The 11,538-nt window shown below is 47.9% G+C and overlaps 1 long non-coding RNA gene across 1 annotated transcript; it reads right to left on the minus strand.

The window, feature by feature from the left end:
* Window positions 1-4,135: 4,135 nt before the first annotated feature.
* On the minus strand, window positions 4,136-5,422 carry LOC103254625. The gene is made up of 2 exons (XR_503970.1): window positions 5,322-5,422; window positions 4,136-4,387 (listed from the first exon to the last, which is right to left on the minus strand). It is a non-coding gene; the product is annotated as an uncharacterized LOC103254625 (long non-coding RNA).
* Between the last annotated feature and the right edge of the window lie 6,116 nt (window positions 5,423-11,538).

The following is an 11,538-nucleotide window of genomic DNA, read 5'->3' on the forward strand; positions in this document are numbered from 1 at the left end:
CATGACAGACTCAGAAGCAGAATGAGGATGGATTAAAAGGGATACCATCTGGGTAGTGATGTAGATTAAGAGGAAAGAAAAGAGGACTTGGAGTAAAGAGGCCACAGATTAATTGAGGTGATGATTGTGATGATTCTGGGTATGGAACTTCCACTTCTGGGAAAGGTAGACTAGTTAATTAAGATTAGCTTTCCTGCTAAAGACAATTAAGAAAGCTCTCTCTCTCTCTCACACACACACACACACACACACACACACACACACACACACACCACATACCACAGCTGGGCTGGATGCTCTTCTGGAACTTCATACCCACGAACATCTGTACCCATGCACTTACCAGCAATCTTGTATTAGAATGATCTTGTCGTAAATCTGTCTTCCTATTAGAAAGTGAACTATCAGAAAAAATGCAGCTCGTGTTTGACTCTGCTGTTTTCTTCTTCCTCTATGTGCCCAGCAACCGGCACATAGCAACTTCTCCATGACTATTCCCCATCTGTGAGACAGCAATGACTCCTCAGTCTACAACTTACATCAGAGGTCAGCAAATGACGCGTCTACAGGCCAAGTCCAGCCCACCACCTGCTTCTGTAAGGCCCCGAAGTTAAAAAGGTTTATTTTTTACTTTTAAAATGGTTGTATTAGTACCTACATAATGTCTTCTATTCTGTCTCTTGGCCTACAAAGCCTAAGTTAGTCACTTTCTGTCCCTTTAAGAAAAAATGTGCCAACCTCGGGTCTAGATCTCAAGAACAGCTGCTAATGGGCCCGTGGAGCCTGTGTTCAGAGAAGGGGAGAAAGGATGCCAGGGAGGGTGTGGAGATGTCTCAAGCTCCCACCTGAGACATCTCTGCAAGGCTGAGCCCACAGACGGACGGCTAACTCTGCAGGAGCTGGTCCCCGGGGACACCCCAGCAAGGGCAGCACAGACAGGTGCACCCTGTGTTTCTTCCTCCCTCTCCCTCCCTCCCTCACCCCACTGCAAACTCCAGGGGGTGGGGCTTAAGAGACACGCAATGTGACCTTCTGAGAAAGCTTTGTTTTTTCCAGCCGTGACAAATAGGAAGAGGGCCTTTTCTGGATTCTGCCATGTGGTTTGACTGTGTTAAGTAGCAGTTTTCTCTCCCTCTCTCTTTTTTTTTTTTTTTTTGAGTTGGAGTCTCACTCTGTCATCCAGCCTGGAGTGCCATGGCACACCCACAGCCACCCCAGGGTCAACCAGTTGAGCTCTGACGATCCTTCCACCTTAGCCTTCCAAGTAGCTGGAACTAGAGGTGTGTGCTACCACACCCAGTTAATTTTGTTATTATTATTTATTGTAGAGTTGAGGTCTCACCAATTTGCCCGGGCTGGTTTCGAACCCACGGCTCAGCCAATCCACTCACCTCGGCCTCCCAAAGTGCTGGGATGACAGGCTGAGCCAAGCCCAGCCAGCAGTTTCCATTTAAAGTAAAGCCCCACACATATTTTTAGCAGCAACAAAATGGTCTTCCGTGGACACACGCATAGGGGCTTGGAAGCAATCTGGCAGGCAGGAAGCAATTTGTTCTTCCCTTTCCTGCTAAAACATGCACTGAGGTTTCTTAGAACTACGGCAAAGACTGCTCCAGGCCCTGATGACACCGTGTCCAGGTGAGCAATGACAGCCTGAACTGTCACCTGGTCTCTGTCCCGTGCCCCTTGATACCCTCCATCCCATCCCAACCCTATGCCTTCCTAATCCCAGAAGCCAATTGCCAAACCTCTCGGCAAGCATCGTGGGCATCTGGGAGGGCCTCATGGCCTGCTCACTCCCTGCTGGGTTCCTGCTGGGTCCGCTCTCCCAAACAGGGAGGGGCTTGAGCGCACCCAACGTGCTAAATATTTCCCTGCTGGAAAATCTATTTTGCCGCTGCTGCGGCTGCTGCTTGGCAGTGGAGAGACAGGAAGCTATTTAGATATATTATCTTCCTTTTCAGGAAGTTTAGAGGAACTTTTCTATTGCAGTTCACACAAACATTCCGTCTAATGGTCATTTAGTCATGCTGGCTCATTAGGTCACCAGTGAAGAATGCTCAAGCTGATTAAACATCATTCCAGCTTCTCCACTCGCTGCCCCAGATCCCAGGGAGAAAACAGAGCCTTCCCTGGCCTGGTGGTGGCCGAGACAAGGAACCCAGCCTGGAAGACACCACTGCCAACCTCTCGGCCCCTTCCCAGCTTCTATACGGAGGGCTTCTTTCTTCCAAGGGGCACATATGATTTTATACAGTGATCTGTATGTCAGTGAGTAAGAAGGTGGGCCCCAGGAATACGTTCTCGTCAGCTGATGCTGTCCTTTCAGGGAGAGCAAAGAAGACCCTGGGCAGGTAAGAATGCTGCTGCAAAAAATGTGGTATAGACCCACGATGGGGTTACCGAGATGAAGCAGTAGCTGGAACCCCGGACTGGTGTAGACCCCAACCGCTAGCTACAATTGAGTAAAGATTATGATCTAGATGCTATTCCAAGTGTTTCGTGTGTATTAACTCATTTAAGGCTCAAACAACTTGAGGACATAGAGAAGGATGAGGAAATTGGCCCAGAAAGTAAAACACAGTACTCTGCTTAAGGTCTGGACTTCCCTGTCCATTGGGACTTTCTGTGGCAATAGATATGTCCTGTATCTTTGCTCATCGACAAGGAAGTCACAGGCCACACATAGCTATTGGACCCTTGAAAAGTGTCTGATGTGAGACAGGAACTTAATTTTTAATGATAATGAACTATAATAATGTATTTAAATTGACACGGATGCATGTGGCTAGTGGTTACCACATGGGGTGCCCAGATCTAAGTAGTCTACACTACGATCCACTCTCTTAAACACTGAACCACCCCACCTTTTAAATCAGTTAAGAGAATGTGGAACTACTTATGAGGAGAATAACTAAGCTCTAAAGGTAGAGTTCATCAATATCTTTAAGGACAAATACACATGGGAAATTAGACTAGGAAAGGAAGAGAAAAGCTAGCTCACATTAAATAGTAGGCTTTCAGTCAGGTATCTGAGCGGACATCTATGAAGGGAACAGGGCAAAATAGCAATGCGGTTTGTCAAGAGAGGAAGTGGCTTCCTCTCACCTAACCAAGTTGTATTGAGTCCCTACTATGTGACCTTCCTAAGGCCTGCTCTCCAGAGTCATGTGGTCTAGCCAGGAAGCCAAGTCTAAGCCCCCAAACAATCCCAGGCTGCATGGTCCAAGGTGGGTGGTTTATACTGTTGATATTCAGGTTAGATGTTTATTAGCAAAGACAGGAATGATTAAGGAAATATTCAGGAAGGAGAAGTCACCTTAGCTAGAATTTGAAGGAAATGACTTGGATGAGAACAGAAGGAAGGTGGAAAGGATAAATATGTTGACACACTTAGAGGAAAACATGGACTGTTCTTGATGACTCTCATGGAGACTGGCATACACAGATCAATAAAAAACAACTCCAAATCTTCTCGCTTGGATAAAAATAGTGGATCGGGGGGCAGACACAGAAACTTTTAAGGGGTAGCCGGAGACGGTTTGGGGAAATTATAACTTTAGCTTGGGGCATGTGGATTCTAAGGTGACAGCTTGTGGAAATCTTGGATTAATATCCACTTTTCAGTGGACACGGGAAAAGGCTACCAAAGATCACCTCCAGTCCCAGTACTCAGAGATTTCGCTTCCCATTTAAAGCTGAGAAATTAGGCCAAGGCAGAATGAAGAGAAGCCACAGGACTCCAGAGATGTTCGTGTCACCACCCCACAGGGGACAAACGCATACCTTGTTTTCTCTGAGTTGACAGACATCCGGTTACTTCATCTTGGAAGCCACATTCATCTTCCCTCTGGAACATCCTGCCCAATGACCGACTTTTTAAAATAACTTTTTCCCTCTGATTTTATTTGTCATACCTACTCACTGTAAAACATTTGCAAGCTTCAAAACCAGAAATAAGGAAATGTAATCACACACAGAGATTCACATATGTATATGTATGTGTGTGTATGTATGTATATATATATATATATTCATGTCTATACGTATGTGTGTGCATATAGTATATATAGCTTCCATTCCTTTTTAGTTAGTATTTGACAACACATTTTTAGCTGACAAAAATCTGTGAGAATAAACAAGAAGATAACAGCCAACTTTTATTGAGTTGTTAGTATATTATAGACACAGGGAAAACATGTGCCAGTCTCTGCACACAATCACAGAACAATCTGTTCCTAAAATGAATCTACAGACTCTGCCTTAGTGTGTCAACCCTCAGGTAGGCGCTGACACATCTTTAACATCTCTTTTTCCCGTGTTCTTATTTTCCTTTTAATCGGAGAGCTGTAGATTTAGAATTCCCTGTGACAGCCTCAGAGGCAACCTGCAAGAGGCAAGAAGAGACAGCAATTAGAGGTTTGGGGTAGACATGTGAGCGACCCACAGAAGCAGCATCCCTGCCAGGATGCCCTGCCAATGTCCGAAACTTCAAATCTCGAATTCCTCAGTCTAAAGACTGTCCCAGACAAGAAAACAGCATTGAAAAAACATAGAGGAATACAACACATAGACACATATCAACGGCACATGGAGAGCAGTTAAGTCCCTCGGGGAGAGACAAGAGGTAGGGAAGGCAGGACAGGACCCTGGGGGAATTTGTGTGCTGCTGCCTGTAACTTGTGCCAGGGAAGTCGGGGTTGAAATATTCCTTAGTGGGTATGATCGATGTATGCAAGTTAATCAGCAGATCGTGGAAACACACCAGGTACAGACACATGCAGCACACAGCCTCAGTGGGCAAGTCTTCCCTTCCGCCTTGGCCTCCTAGGGATACAAACTAAGGAACTGGTGCTCCATTCTGGGAGACACCCATGCTCTTTGTTTATGGAGGTGGGTGGATCTTTGTCTGGCTCATTTTTTCAAGAAAAGTTTGCTGGGAGCGTTGTCTCGGCAGCTACATCTGGGGAGAGGGGAGAGAGGGATGACCTCTGCTCCTAAGATAACACAGCAGCCCCCCACCCCCTGCAAGTCTCCCCCTAAAATCTCCCTAATGAGCTGTCTCGGGAAGGGGGTGGTTATTTTCCACAATATCTTGGCCACTCCTTGTTTTTTGTTTTTTTTTTCTGTAAATCTCCAGTTTTCCATGCCACCAACACCGTTTGCCATGACCTCTCCCTCACTGCCATCTCTGACAGCTTCTCATGCGTGAAACATATTTTTGTTCATGATTTTGTGGTCCACAACATTCCCTCCCAACCGTCCAGCCCGGGTCTCCCTCCCTGCACCCTTCACCCCACGTCACACAGAAAACGAATTACCATTCCTTCAGACAACGAGGTGGAAGACTGTGGTCTCCAAGGCAACAGGGCATCCCGGGGTGGGGTGCTGGGGAGCGGGCCTCGCTGGGCCAGGAAAGGCCTGGAAGTGGAGGGGGCAGGGAGGCCAGGGCACGGATGATATCATTCCTGAAGCCAGTGAGCAGCCAATCCGCGGGCGAGGATGTGATGTCATCTTCCCCGCCCCCGCCCCCAAGAGCCTAGGTAGCCCACTGAGAATTCTAGACAAGTATTGAACTGGAGTTGTATTGCCATGAGAGGAGGGGGTGGGGGGTGGCCCAGGGAGGCAGAAAGAGATCTGCGGACGCGCTGGATGGTCCAAGCAGACACCACAGTCCTCACCAGAGGCAGCCCCATAAAAATGTCATCAGCTCGGGCTCTCCCTGCATTACAACACAACGATTGCTTTGGGGAGAAGGGAAAAAAAAGATTTATTTTGCAACCACACCCCCTCCTCCCTCGGAAGAGGAATACCAACCAGCAACAAGTTGTGAATGAAGTGTCTGCAGAGGAGCCCCCTTCACCGAGCCTGAGAACTTTCCGGACGGAGAGGCGTTCACGCAGGACCAGCTGAGCTTACTTGCATGGCTCTCAGCAGTCACGGGGACAGAGAAAACGTGCTAGGATCTCCAGGGTGGGAGCCTGGTTAGGGGCAGAGCTGCCCAAGCGAGTGGTGTGAGCCACTTAAGGCGCAGGGGGAGGGGAGCCTGTCCACAAGACAGTGACATCATTTAGGGCTCAGTGCCAGGCTCCCAGGAGAAGCAAACAAGCCATGGCTTTCGGGAGGGGTCCAGGCTCATTAGAGAGCCCACTGAAGTGTTTCTACCACGAGGAGAGGAGGGGTAAGAGTGCACGGCCCTCCTCTGCCGGCCTTTTCTCTTGGGACTGGGAAGTGGCACCGTTTGGAAAATAGCACATTCGAGCCTTCCCCACAAATGCCAGAAATGTTCCCAGAAGCCCAGGCCACAGGACAGTCTGTGCAATGGCTTGGACCACGCCAGCACTGCTCTTGCCTGCTCTGCTCTTAAATACCCAGGGAGCAGGCTTCCCAGTTGCGGTCCTTTTGGGGTCTTTCTGAAGTTATCCACCACGGACCCACTATAGCTGCCTTTGAGAAACAGGGAAGCAAAGATTCTCTGGTCTACTCCCCATCTTGCAGACATGGCCCAGAAAAGGGAAGGAACCAGTCCAATGACCAACAGTCACCGAGGCTAGACCTAGGACTCCATCTCCTGTCCCCTGCTTTTGCCAAAGGACAAGCCCACGACACAGTAACAGCACCTGAAGAGAGAAAACCTCCATCTCAGTGTGACCTGTTCTCCCTCTTCTGCACAAGTCGCCACGTTGCTGGAATGAGTTCATGACACCCTCATCTCCGTTCCCAGGAGCTTGAGTGGGACCCATCCCACAGACATCTGCTGCCTAAAACCGGCTCATGTCATGGCCTCCCTGGACCAGCAGCCCTGACACAGGTACACAACAATACCACACAGCCTCCCACTGGCAGACCCACAATCCAGGGAGGGAGACAAAGCAGGAGTAATGAACAAACGTATGAACTCGGCACATGAGTATTATGGAGGACAGCTGGTGGGCTCGAAGGAGGGCGTGCACCTCTGTATTTTAGCCAATGGTTACTGGCTTCCTGCTCCGTGCCAAGAGCTGAAATACTAACACCGTATGTCTGAACTCTGGCCTCTTGGCACTTATATCAAAGGAGGAAGACAGAGGCCAAAACACTCAGTGTCTTCCCTATGGAAGCCCCCAGAAGGCAGGGGCTTGGCTGGGTTGAGGCTGTATAATCCCAGCGTTTGGCATGGTGCCTGGCATACAGTAAACACCTGACACCTCAAATGACCAAATAGAAGCAGTGACTAGAAGGATGTTTCTAACTCTAGAGGACACTTGCCAGGCGGAAGGAGAGGGAACATTCTAAGTACCAGGAACAGCTTTTGTAAAGGCATGGTGCATAAGAAGAGGACAGGATAGGCTACCTAAGAGAACTGTCAACTCCAGGTTCCCAGGGCTTCAAAGAACAAAGGTCTGCTTCTTGGTTTTGCTACATGTTCTATGCAAACCAGTTAGTGGCTCTGCTCATGCCGGGCCATCCTGTGACTCAGGCTAATGGAACAGTCAGTCACCACTGGAACATTGCTGGTCACCACGGAAGATAAAAAGGTGGCCTTAGCTCTGAGGCCACGCACCTTTCTGCTCGTAACTCATTGGCCAAAACTGGTCACATGACTCCATCCAAAGGCCAGGAAGTATAGTCCTACCTGATTCACCATAGATTAAAAAGCTAGAAATATTTGGCAATAGCATTCATGACTGTCATATACAAACACGTGAAACTGCCTTGATAGCTTTGAGGAATAAGCACGGAGCGCTGGAGCCGTTCAGGAAGACTTCATGGAGGAGGTGGGCTCAAATCGGGCTCTGAAGAACAGACAGGAGCCAGGTAGGCAGAAAGAAGAAGAAAGGCACTGCAGATAGCAGAAACTGCCTGAGCCAAAGCCAGACACCGAGCATGAAGCTGGAGAGACGGGATTTGCTTATTTTGCAAACTGGACGCCGATCCTTTCATGGAGTAAAGCAAAATTGATCCAACACGCCACAGTGACAGATGGCGCTCCAAAAACCCGTGCTTCCTGTGCCTTTTTTATTTGAAGACTTTTCAAATGTATAAAAAGCTGCAGAAATAGCACAAGAAATGCCCATGTACCCTTCCCCAGAATTGTCCAGGTATTGTCACTCTCTCTATGCATTGACACAGACTTTTCTGAACCATTTAAAAGTAAGTTACAGGCCAGGTTTGATGACTCAGTCTGTCATCCCAGCACTTTGGGAGGCTGAGGCGAGTGGTTTGCCAGAGCCTGGGGGTTTCGAGACCAACCTGGGCAATCTGGCGAGACCTCGTCTCTACCATAAATCAAAAATTAGCCAGACGTGGCAGCGCACACCTGTAGCTCCGACTACTTGGAAAGCTGAGGCGGAAGGATTGCCGGAGACCAGCAGGTCAACGCTGGGGTGGCCGTGAGTGTGCAACTGCACTCCCGCCTGGGCGATGGAGTGAGACTCTGACTCAAAAAAAAAAAAAGGTAAGTTACATAAAACATGGCCCTACACCCCTAAATACATTAGGACATGTTTTCTAAAAATAGCAATATTCTCCTGCATACCCACAGTGCAACTGTTGACGTCCCATATAGGCATTGACAAAATACTTTTCGTCTGCTTCCATGCTCCAGCTTTATCAGCTGATCTAATCACTTCCCTTATGCTACTGTTTCCCTCCACCACATAATCCCATCTAGAATTGGGTATGGCACAGAGCAGCCTTATCTCTTGGACCATCCTTAATCTGAAACATCCCACAGCGTTCTTACTCTGTCATGACATCCACATTTTTGAAGAATGTTCCTCCTGGGGCCGGGGAGGAGGTAGTTGTCTGATGCTTCCTGGTGCATAGACTGACATTGTACATTTTTGGCTGATGTGCTATGCAGGTGATGTCGTGCGCGTCTCAGGGTGTTCCTTCTGGGTGATAGTAATTTTGATCACCTGGTGAAGACATGGCCCCCATCGCTGCTGTTTTTGTGGGGTTTTTTCCCCTTCCTCGCAAATACAGGGGTGCCAAAAAAATGTTTACACATTTTAAGAAATGTTTTAGAAGTTAAATTAAATTATGGTAGTAAAGTGTAGTATGATATTCCCTCAATTGTGCTTGCACCATTTTCTCTGTTCTGCCTGTCATATGGTGACGCTAGCATTCAATTGATTCAGGCCATCTTTTGAGCGAATGTCCTACTTAAAAGGTGTATACTTTTTTTGGCACCCTTTGTAATGAGCAGCCTGAGAAGATATACTTTAAGTTGATGCAAATATTCTGCTCCTCGTCAATTTTTTTTCCTAGAGTTCCCATGCACGGGTGATCCTTATGTGATCCAGTTTTTACCAGGATGGTTTTGAAATGTGATTTTCGAACTCTAGTGCTTCTGTCGCACAGTTCCTTGTTGGCCTTGAAAATCTAGTAGCTAGAGCTTCCCTTCTCCTCTCTCTCTTTCATCTATCTATTAGTATGATTAGCATGGATTCATTAATTCCTATCTTTAATGACTTATAATTCACAAAGTACTACATTATCTTAATGTTCTTGTTTTGTTTTGTGTTGTTGTTGAGTTGGAGTCTCACTCTGTCTTCCAGGCTGAAGTGCAGTGGCACACTCTCGGCCACCCCAGAATCAACCTGCTGGGCTCCGACGATCCTTCCACCTCAGCCATCCAAGTAGCTGGAACTACAGGCACGCGCTACCACACCTGAATAATTTTTATTTTATTTTATTGTAGAGACAAGGTCTTGCCAAGTTGCCCGTGGGCTCAGGCAATCCACTCGCCTTGGCCTCCCAAAGTGTGCAATCCTCTCAAACCCGCGGGCTCAGGCAATCCACTCACCTCAGCCTCCCAAAGTGTGGGATTACAGGTTGATCCTCCAAGCCCGGCCCATCTTAGTGTTCAAATACGTGCCACCCTCAGCCAGTGAGAGCCCCTTCAAGCTGGTTTCTGTGTCCTTGTGACAAGCCCCCTCCCTTTATAGATGTATAACTTTTTTGTAAATGGTACAAAAATGACTGTATTTGCCTGGGTGTCCAGTGGACCCCTGAAACTGCAGAAACATCTAGAAAGGTAGGAGAGTCTCAAAAACACAGAAGAAGCTCCTGCTGGCCCGGTCTGCCATCCTAGGGTGATGAATCTGCTTTTTCAAGGAACTAGAGGCCTGTCCTAACACAAAGTTCCATAAGAACTTAAGAAACGACTCTATGGAAAAGTGCTGGTCCCCTTTCAGAGCCATTTCTTGGAGCCAACTAAAGGATTTCGCGGTACAGGGCAGAGATATGAAGATACTATTTCCTGGCACCTTTGTAGCTCTGAATGCCACATTCTTAAAATGTTTGTGGATTTCTGCGTGGTTTTTAGCAGCCTGGAGACAAGGGTCCCCGTTACCATCTCTGCTTTTAGTGCCGAAGCTCTACAATCCTTTGTCATGTTACTTCCTCCCCAACACAGATGTTTGGGTGCAATTTTTCCACTCCCATTTTATAGCTGGCAACACCGAGGCTCCAAAAAGTCAGGAGACCTGCCTAAGGTCACACAACCTCTCTCCAGGATCAGAAAGAGGACAAGGCCTGTGGATCGGGACATAATCGGCTCCCTTGGGTAGGGTTAGAGAGGACACTAGAGTCATTGACCCTTGTAACAGGACTGTGGAAGGGGGAACAGCGATGAATTGGGAGCTTCAGTTTCTCCTTAGCAGAATGAGGTGGCCAAAGGGCCACGGAGAGTGCGCAGGGCTGCTTCTGAGGCCAGCACCACGTGACCCTGATTCTTGGAGTCGTCCCTCCCAGCGCCTTGCATTTTTCTTTTGCTTAGGAGACAGGGCTTTGGAATCATCAACTGGGAGGGTTTCCTTCAACCTCCCTGAGCTCCGTCTCCTCTGTAAGTGGAGATCATGATACCTGCCACTCAGAGCCACGTTCTGGTTAAATCAGACTGTGTATTTTCCACCTGTGCTCAGCCCAGTGCTTAACCCAAGGAAGCCTGGCACATGGATATCACTGCTGTATTTCAGAAAGCAACTTCGGAGAGGTCACCAAGGTAAAACGGCATCATAGGGGCAAGCCCCGATCCAGCACGCCTGATGTCCTTATGAGAGGCAGGTAGATAAATGTTTGAGATGAGGGAAATGCCAGTTACATGGAGGGATCACCGTCCGCAACGTGTCTCAAAACATCCCCATGCATCCCATCAATGTGTACTGTTATTGGTTGTCAATTAAAAATTAAATTAGATGTTTAAACAAAAGACCAGTTGGAATGTAAAAAGAAAGAGGAGATTAGGACACAGACATAGTCACACATAGAGAAAAAGACCAGTGATCAAGGAACTTCTGTTGTTTGAGCCCCTCAGCCTGTGGCATTTTGTTTGAGCAGCAAGCTGATACAGTCATGGCCCGCCCTTGTCCCCTGGCCTTTCTTCCCTCTTCTCTTTTCCTTCTCTGCCTCTCCTGTGCAGACTCCTCCCGCTCTGCTCAGATTCCTCCAGGTCTTTCTGGAACTCCCATGGCGAAGCATGGATTGGGGGGGTCATTTGGCTCAAACCTCCAAAATGCTCTTCACCAAAATTCCTGAGCCTTTGGCTCTAGA

Source organism: Carlito syrichta, unplaced genomic scaffold, assembly GCF_000164805.1.
Source record: "Carlito syrichta isolate Samal-C Ts95f unplaced genomic scaffold, Tarsius_syrichta-2.0.1 Scaffold287139, whole genome shotgun sequence".
NCBI classification, from domain to species: Eukaryota; Metazoa; Chordata; class Mammalia; order Primates; family Tarsiidae; genus Carlito; species Carlito syrichta.